This window comes from Podarcis melisellensis (assembly GCF_964234715.1).
Source record: "Podarcis melisellensis genome assembly, chromosome: 9".
NCBI classification, from domain to species: Eukaryota; Metazoa; Chordata; class Lepidosauria; order Squamata; family Lacertidae; genus Podarcis; species Podarcis melisellensis.
Window position 1 is genome coordinate 60,664,283 of NC_138541.1, and position 10,324 is coordinate 60,674,606.

Genomic DNA, 10,324 nt, shown 5'->3' on the forward strand with positions numbered 1-10,324 from the left:
GTCCATCAATCCCACCCTCGTCGCCAGTGTTAAGTTGTGGGCGAACATGTCAGACGACACAGCTCTTCTTTAAACAGCTCTTCTTTATTCAGATGCCAGAACAGAACTAGGCTGAGGAGCTCGGTCAGCCTGAATAACTATCTACGGTATGCCCCTGCTGGCCCAGGGTGAGAACTTCAGTACATAACACTCCCTCCTTCCTTGTTTTGCTGGTCCCATGGGTTACCCAAGAGGCGAGGTCCAAGTCCGGTCCGTGGCCAAAGCTGCAACGTGGAGGCAGTCCGTAGTAGCTGAAGCTGGGTGCAGGGCAGGGAGTCCGGTGAAGTCAGCAACAGGCTTGCAAGCAGGGAACCAGGGCGGGTCAGGAACTCAGGCAGGAAAGCAGGACAGGGTTCAGGCAGGAACTAGCAACCAACAATGTTGCTCCCTCAACTTGGGACTGGGGCTGGCCGGCTTTTATCTCCCCCGAGGCATAGGGCGGGCACGATCCTCTGGTGACTCGCCTCTCCTGGTCTGGAGGTGACCACTCCTCCTGCGGGAACTTAGTTCCCTCTGCAGCTCAGGAGAGGCTGGAGGGTTACCTCGATCTCATCGCCCTCGTTCTTCTCTTACTCCCTTTTAACTCCTCGAAACAAAGCACCTTCTCTTCACCAGTCATGTCGGCAGCTCATTCCAAATCTTCTACAATTATGTCCCCTTCTTCAGGTGCTGGCCTAATACGGGCCCGGTTTCGGGCTTTGGCCTTCGCCAGCTCTCGACAGTTCTTGAAGATTTTGGGCACAACTGGTGCCAGAGGAGGCTGCTCCTTGGGCTGGAGCGGGGCCACTTTGTTCCTCTTTTTGAGGTGCATTAGGCCTCTCAGTCTCCTGAGCCACTCTGTCCCGCGAAGGACTAGTCTGCCAAACCTTCCTTCTTCCTGCATGCTTCCTGCTGGCTCCACCTCCTCTTTCAGCAGTCAAACTCGGAAGAAAATCCAAATACTCTGATTTCTCTCTTACCGCCAACCACACCTATACACCTCTCACCGCCTCTCCTCACAAACCCACAATGGACACCTGTAGTTGGTGGCTTTTAAGGGAGAAGCAGGTGATTCACAAAGGAGGGCAGGCCATTGTTACCATGGCAACCCACCCACCTTGACCCTGGGCCCAACTCACCCCCCCCATGTTTCTTCAGAACTTGGAAGCACCTGCTGTTCCGTCTGCAGGTGAATCTTCTCCTTTGGAGCTCATGTTTCTATACCGGATCTTTCTTCATTCAGCCCCATTTCCAAAGGGAGACAATCCCAACAGCCCTTGAAATGCAGTAGAAGACTCCCAAGTCTAGGGGTGTCCATAGCACAGGGTTAGACAATCTGCTTTGCATTCTCACCATCCTCATAGATAATCCTGGATTACATCTCCAGCTGGGGCAGAGAATGTCCCCTGTCTGAAACCCGGTCAGTTGAGACAATGCTGAGGTGGATGGGCCAATGTCTGACTCTGTCCAGGGCAGTTTCCTAGGAATATTCCTCTTCAGTCATTTACCCTGAAGACAAGCAAGCTAACTTCTCCACAAGACCAACAATCCATTTCTCCACTAAAAGACAATATGGAAAAGTCCCTGTTTTATATACAACAATGCAAGGATAAAAAATCTTGAATATGAGGGGAAGCAAAATCTGGCCTCTGTAATGAAGCAATAGGCAAAGGGTCCTGAAGGAGAGCAAGTTGGGGGGGGGGGCATCAAACTGTGATTCCTGCATTGCAGAGGGTGGGGCTAGATGGCCTTTGGTGTGGCCCCCAGTTCCACGATTCTGTAATTTGAGGATTGTACTCTGTACTGGGTCCTGCTAGATTTATGCAGCATCACTTTTCCTTTTTTCCTTTTTTACTTTGCATTTTATTTCTTATATTACATCAGTAATCATTCTCATATTACACTACAGGACTTACTATAATATAATTTCCAACATGTATACAAAAATTATATACAGATTTTATATACCTAGAAAGAAAATGAAACAAAAAAAGAAAAAGAAAAACGAATCCCCCCCAAATCATATACATACCAACACCTAGACTTCCTGTCGATCCCATTGTATATTCCTTTTTTACAAATGAATGTACTCTTATTATTGTATATTTCATTGCATTTTTTCTAATACATTCCTACATCAATATGTGCGCTTAGTCTTATTTCTCAGCTCAGCCTCACTCCAACGTCAATCAAATGCCAGCATTTGAAAGCGAACCTTTACTGTATTTTTGAACATATCATCTATCTATCCCACTTTTCGATAGTTTTTTGTTTTGAATTGCCTCTCAGGGTATTTGTTGACTGTGCCATTTCAGCAAATTCTTGTAGCTTGTAATGCCAGTCCATTATTGTCGGGGCTTCTTGTTCCTTCCACCCCTTTGTCAAAACAAAAAAAAATTCCTTACACCTGCATCTATTTGGTGTATCTGAAGAAGTGTGCATGCACACGAAAGCTCATACCAAGAACTAACTTAGTTGGTCGGACTTCCGGTTTAGCGCGACTCAGAGCCAGGCGGGGATTCCTTCGTTGCGGAGGATCCCGAACTCTCCAGGGGAAAATAGGGGTGCCGCAGGGCGCAGCGAACCCCTGAAAAGTGTCCGCAGGACGATACGGGCACAGAGGTTCCCGTGGTGCCGAAGCGCAGAATCCCCGGCCGTCAGGTAACTCCGTTTCGGAGCGAAGAGTACGGCGGGGGGGGGAAGCGGGCAGAGGGAAGCCATAACTGCCTCTGGGGAGCGAAGCCCCGTGCCTGGAGGAGGAGCGCTAAATTCTCAGAAAAAGGACAATTTCGAACAAAAGAAGGAAGCTTTATAGATGTGATTAAACCGAAATTCGAATTGGGAAAGAAGGATTTAAGAGAGCTCAACTTCTACCCGAAATCGTGTTAGACGCAGAGCGCTAAGCAAAGCGGTGAAAAGTGTGTGTGTCACTAACGGACAGAACTTTCTCTCCCTGAAATCTTTCCAAGCGTGGGGTACTAAGTAACAGTTTGGGAAGGAAGACAAGGGGAGAGCAAAAAGAAACTATATATCTTCTGGAAGGACTTGGTCCTGGTTCCTCCAGTCTATAACAGCTTAGAGGGAAAAAAGAAGGGACAGCGCGATCTTTGGGAAGAAGCACTGTGCGAGAAAGATCCGTGAAACTAGGGACGCCATTATTTTCCTCACTGTCAGCACGTATTGATAGAAGAAGAAGGAGGAGGAGACAAGAGGAGGGGTGATCGACAGCGGTTTACTACCCAGCAGGGACGTGGACAAAATTAAAATATACCAGTGGGTTTTGCCCATTCTCTTCCTCGCGAGGAAAGCCTGCATTAGAACTATACGGAGTCCCAGCTCTTCTCTTTTCTTTTCTTTTCCTTTGCGTGATTCCAGTCCCTCTCTGCCCCCCCTTTTGCCAGCAAGACTCGATCCTTCCCGGTGAGACTTGTTACTACTTGTGGTTCTCAACCTCTTCTCGCCAGCGGGAAGCATAGCGCTCTAGCGGGAGGGGGAAAGACTGTAACATATTACTTTTTATTCATTTCACATAACCTACCGATCTATTGGAATGGAGTCAGAAATGAGGGAGCAGAATACTGCTTAAGGAAGGGGGGTTGTGCTGATAGAGAAGAGCTCTGGTGCTTCCGGAAAAAGCGGTTTTGACTGAATTAGCCCAATTGAGGGCAGGAAGACAAAGAAATAGGTACAGAATACAGCGAAGGTGGATTAGCCCACTTGGGGGCAAGAAGACTTAGAAAGAACCAAAAGGGGGCAGGGACACTGAACTTTGGAACTTTGAACCCCAACCCTATAATTAACGGATTAGCCTAATTGGTGGCAAGAAGTAAGAAGTAAGAAGATCAAAACTGGACTTATATCTGTAAAAACTGCAATACAAAAGCCACAGTGGGAATCGAAAATTAGATTTTCTTATCTTCCTGTTGAACTGAATTTCCTGCTGAGGGAGGGGGGAGCTAGTTTTTGTGGGAAGGGGAAAAAAGGAAAAGAAGGTCTATCAGGCACAAACGTCATAGTATAAAGAAATTAAAGTAAAATATCAAAATGTCATATACACAGAAAAAGGTGGGGGAAGGGGGGACTCCAACAGAAAGAAAGGGGTCTAAACAAGAATCTGATTTTAGATCAGAAATATTAAAAATGTTCAGTGAGATTAGGCAAAGTGAAAAGAATCTAGAAACAAAAATTGAACAAGTAGACGCAAGAATAGGAAAAATGGATAAGAAAATAGATGAGACAGTCAGAGAACTTAAAGGGCAAATTAAGGAGGTATCTAAGAGAACCCAAGTATTAGAAGAAGGGATGAAAAAGACAAAACTGGAAATAAGAGAATTGAAGCGGGAAGAAGAAAGAATCAAGGCGGAACTCCAGGGGACCAATAAAGCCCAAGAAGAGATGTGGGATGCCATTTCTATGAGTGATCTCCGACAACGGGAAACAAATTTGAGGATGAGAGGTATACCAGAAGCGCAGAATGAGAACATCAGACAAAAGCTTATAGTAGAATTGGCGCAATGGTTGGATCTCCAGGAAAGCGATGTAGCAAATATGATATCGAATGCCTTCAGAATGAGGGTCAAAACGACCAAAGCTAAGAAATACCCAGGAGACTGTCTTATAATTTTCAAAGACAGGGAGACGAGAAATTTGGTCCTTCAAAAAAATAGAGAAAAAAGGCTAATTATAGATGGCAGCTACACAATCATTTTCAAGGACATCCCGATCAGACTGTTGAAACGGAGAGACCCCTATAAAGCAATAGTTCAAGCCCTCAAAAAGAATAATATAGAATTCAAATGGGAATTCCCGGAGGGGATCTCCTTTTTTTATAAGAGCAAAAGACATAGACTGACCAGCCCGCAAGAGATAAGCAAATTCCAAAGAAAATACAAAGAACTGATGGCAGAAGAAGACGAAGAAGTCAAGGGAGCATCAGGAGGAGAGGAGATAAAAAGGAAAAGCGGCCAGAGAGACGAGGAACAGGAGGAAGAGGAGGCGAGAGAGGAAGAGGAAGAAGAAGAGGAGGAAGGAATCTAAACACACCCAACTAAAACAATATGGCTTTAAAAATTTGGAATTGGAACGTGAATGGCTTGAATGAAAAGAAAAAACGCAACAAGGTGGAACAACTTTTAAAGAAGAAAAACTTAGATATAATTTGTCTGCAAGAGACACATATCGCAAGGAGTCACAGAAAGATTTTGATTAATAAAAGACTAGGTAACGAATTTATATCCTCAGATAAAAAGAAAAAGAGAGGAGTGGTAATGTACGTCAAAAGCAAAATTGAAGCCCAACAAATATTTAAAGATGACGATGGTAGAATAATGGCAATACAGATTAATTGGCAAGGCCAAAAAATAATGCTGGTTGGGATCTATGCACCAAACGAAAACAAATCAGAATTCTACAAAAAATTGGAAGACAAGCTATTAGAATTCGCAGACCAAAAGATAGTTCTGATGGGAGATATGAACGGGGTGGTTTCCTTGGAAATGGATAGATTAAGAAATAGCAACACAAAAGAAGGGAAGCTACCCAAATCTTTCTTCGATATGGTAAAGAGCTGTAATCTAACAGACATCTGGAGGCTAAGACACCCACTGAGAAAAGAATTTACTTTTTACTCCGACCCTAATGAATCACTGTCCAGAATTGATCAAATTTGGATCTCAAACGAGTTGACGCCAAGAATATCCCAGGTAGAAATCCAACCAAGAGTTATCTCAGACCACAGCCCTCTGGAATTAGAAATTAAAGGTTTGGAAGAAAGATCGTTCAGGTGGAAAATGAACGATTACTTACTAGACGACCAAAAAATAATACACGAGGCTAGAAAGAAATTGAAAGAATTTTTTGAAGACAATTGGGATAAAGGAACGAAGAGGAGTGTTGTCTGGGATGCAGGCAAGGCGGTGATGAGGGGGTATTTCATCCAACAGAATTCGATTAAAAGAAAAAATAGAGAAAGAGAAAAGAAGGAAATTCTAAGACAAATTATGGAAAATGAACAGAAATTGATAAAAAAGCCGAATAATGCCAGAATCAAACAAACTATTAAGGTGCTGCAAAAGGAGTTTGAAATGATGATAAACAAAGAAATTGAATGGAACATCAAAAGACTAAGGCAAAGGAAATTTGAATTTGCGAACAAAGCAGGAAAGTGGCTGGCATGGCAGACTAAGGAAAGGAAAGAGCGAACTACAATAAATAAAATAGAAGTGGGTGGAGAGGAGATAACAAATCCAAAAGGGATTAGGAAAGGATTTCTGGATTTTTACAAACAATTGTATAGAAGGAAAGAAAAAAACAACATAAGGAAAATAGAAAGGTATTTAAGGGAGAAAGAGATACAGAATATTTCTTCAGAGGCAAGAGAAAGGTTGAACACCCCAATAGGAATAGACGAGATAAAAGAAGTAATAAAAAAATTGAAAAATGGGAAAGCCCCGGGACCAGACGGATTTACAGCAAGATATTATAAAGAACTGGAGACAACTTTGATACAACCAATGAAAGAAGTGATGAATATGATTCTGAAGAAGAAAGAAATCCCAGAGACGTGGAGAGAAGCATTCATAACATTCATCCCAAAAGCTGATGCAGACCTGACGCAAGTTAAAAACTTCAGGCCAATCTCCCTATTGAACACGGATTATAAAATCTTTGCAGGGATATTGGCGGGAAGGCTGAAGAAGGTTTTACAAGAGATCATAAATGAGGACCAGGCAGGCTTTCTACCTGGCAGACAGATGAGAGACAATGTAAGAAACATCGTAAACATTGTGGAATATCTGTCTGCCAGGAATGAGAAACAGGCAATGTTAATGTTCGTGGATGCGGAAAAAGCATTTGATAATGTATCTTGGGACTTCTTAGTGAGAAATATAGAACAGAGAGATATGGGTAACGATTTTCTGAATGGAATAAAGGCGATATACACGGAACAAAGAGCCAAACTGATAGTAAATAGTGTGATATCAGAAGAGATAAAAATTTCTAAAGGTACCAGACAAGGTTGCCCACTGTCTCCATTGATATTCATCATGGTTCTGGAGGTGCTATTGGATTCAATAAGGAAAAAGGAAAGAATAAAAGGGGTGACGGTAGGAAAAGATCAGCACAAAGTTAGAGCCTTTGCGGACGATTTAGTGTTGACGGCAGAAGATCCGTTGGAATCAGCAACAGAAATACTAGAAGAAATGGAGAAATTTGGAGAAGTGGCGGGATTTATAATAAATAGGAAGAAAACAAAAATTATGGTCAAAAATATGGAGAAATCAGCGATGGAAGAATTACAGCAACAAACAGGAATTGAAATTGTCAAAAAAGTGAAGTATTTAGGAATTTGGCTGACTACAAAAAATATTGACCTGTATCAGAATAATTATATACCGACATGGAATAAAATTAAGAAAGATTTGATAGTATGGAACAAACTAAAACTTTCCTTCTGGGGTAGAATTGCACTAATCAAGATGTCGATACTACCTAAAATGCTATTTCTATTTCAAATGTTACCGATATTAAAAGGAACGACGACCTTCAAAGAATGGCAGAGGATGATCGCACGCTACGTCTGGCAGGGGAAAAAACCTAGAATTAAACATAAATTATTGATAGATGCGAAGGAGAGGGGGGGGTTTGCCCTGCCAGACCTTAGGATGTACTACGAGGCATCATGCCTCTGTTGGCTGAAAGAATGGATCAACCTCAAAAACACAAAATTGTTAGATTTAGAAGGTTTCGATAATAGAGCAGGATGGCATGCCCATCTATGGAAAGAGAAGAAAAAGGGTTATAAGTCGTTTGAAAACCATATTTTCCGGAGAGCGTTGCTGGAAGTATGGGATAGATATAAAAACATCTTGGAGGTAGGAGTGCCACATTGGCTATCCCCATTGGAGGTGTTAGCAGTTAAAAAAGTTAACATGAGAGACAATTGGGCGACATATGGAGAACTAGTGGTGAAGGAAGGGGGAAAATGGAGGATAAAACCCTACGAACAAATAAAAGGACAGGTTTACGATTGGCTACATTACCTACAAATAAATGAAATGTTTAAGAAGGATGTAAAGGAAAAAGGATATAGAGAAAGAGACTCGGAATTTCAAACAGAAATAGTGAACAACAAACACAAGGTGATCTCAAAAATGTATAAAATTCTGTTAGACTGGCACACGATGGATGAGGGGGTGAAAGATACGATGATCCAATGGGCCAGAGACTTGGGACATAATATAGAAATAGACGAGTGGTATAAAATATGGAATGAAAACATAAAATTTACAGCTTGCGTCTCCCTAAAAGAGAACCTAATGAAGATGGTGTACAGATGGTATCTGACGCCAGTGAGATTAGCCAGAATGTACAAAATTAGTAATAAATGCTGGAGGTGTGGAGAGAAGGAGGGTACATTCATGCATATGTGGTGGGAGTGCAGTAAAATAAGGGAGTTTTGGGGGATAATATATAGCGAACTGAAGAAAATACTAAGATATAACTTCGATAAGAAACCCGAAACTTTCCTATTAGGAATAACAAGAAAAGTTATAACAAGGAAAGACTGTAAATTTTTCCAATACGCCACCACGGCGGCAAGGGTGCTGGTGGCCCAGAATTGGAAGGGAAAAGAGGTCCCGACCTTGGAAGAGTGGAGGGCAAAGCTTACAGATTATGTAGAACTAGACAAATTAACAGGCAAAATAAGATATCAAAAAGATCAGAAATTTTTGGAGGACTGGGGGAAATTTACCGATTATTTGGAAACAGTATGTGAGGAACATACAACGTTAGTGTGCCTAAAAGAAGCTTTGTAAAAGAGTGAGGAGCATTACGTGAGAACAAATAAAGATATTACTGTAAGACCTAATGGTAATGTTGAAATTAAGAAATGTGTAGATATGATAGAAATTGCGGAAGATTGTCGGGAAAGTTGAGGGAGGTCCAAATAGGGAAGAGCTACGATATGTACTTGGATGTAAAAAAAGCTTTTATCTTTCTGTGTTATCAAAAACTTAATAAAAACGAATGGAAAAAAAAAAAAGAACTAACTTAGTTGGTCTTTAAGGGGCTACTGGAAGGAATTTGTTTTGTTTTGACTATGGCAGACCAACACGGCTACCTATCTGTAACTTCCACCCCTTTGCCACCCAAGTCTGAGCTGCGGCCGTTGGATATAAGAATACCTCCCTAAAAGCCTTCGGGACGTCCCTGCCAACAATGCTTAACAGAAATGCCTCTGGTCTTTTTAAAAAAGTTATTCCAAACATTTTTTCAACTCTTTGTAAATTAAGCCCCAGAACACTTTGATCTTCCTACATGTCCTCCACATATGACTCGGCCCCAGATAGACTGGCCAGATGTCTGGAAGCTGTGGCTGGATGGTTACGTGGGAGCCGGTTGAAGTTAAATCCTTCGAAGACAGAGGTCCTCTGGCTGGGACGGAGCAATATGGGATTGAGGGGGCAACTCCCATCTCTTGCGGGGGTGCAATTAGTGCCAGCATCGTCCGTTAAGAGTTTGGGTGTATCTTCGATACCTCCCTCTCTATGGAGGCGCAGATTACAGCTATAACAAAGGCGGCGTTTTTTCATCTCCACCAAGCTAAGCAGTTGGCTCCTTATCTCTCTCGCCCTGACCTAGCCACTGTGATCCACGCGACGTTCACCTCCAGACTGGATTATTGTAACTCGCTCTATGTGGGGCTGCCCTTGAGACTGACCCAGAAACTCCAGCGGGTGCAGAATGCCGCGGCGAGACTCCTTATGGGGTCTTTCCTGCGAGATCATATTCATCCGGTACTATACCAGCTGCACTGGCTCCCGGTGGAGTACAGGATCAGGTTTAAGGTGCTGGTTTTAACCTTTAAAGCCCTATACGGCCTAGGATCCTCGTACCTACGGGACCGCCTCTCCTGGTATGTCCCACAGAGAAACCTACAGTCTGCAAATAAAAACATCCTAAAGATCCCAGGCCACAGAGAGGTTAGGCTGGCCTCAACTAGAGCCATGCTTTCTCGGCCGCGGCTCCAATCTGGTGGAATGCTCTGTCACAAGAGACTAGGGCCCTGCGGGACCTGACATCTTTCCGCAGGACCTGCAAGACAGAGCTGTTCCACCAGGCCTTTGGTCAGGGCGCAGCCTGACCCCCTCCTCTGGCAATCTGCACAGAATTTTGCTTGATGGTTGCCATTAATTTGATTTTAATTAATTTTATAATGAATGTTTTTAGAATGTTGAACTATTTTGATTGTTGTTAGCTGCCCTGAGCCCAGCTTTGACTGGGGAGGGCGGGATATAAATAA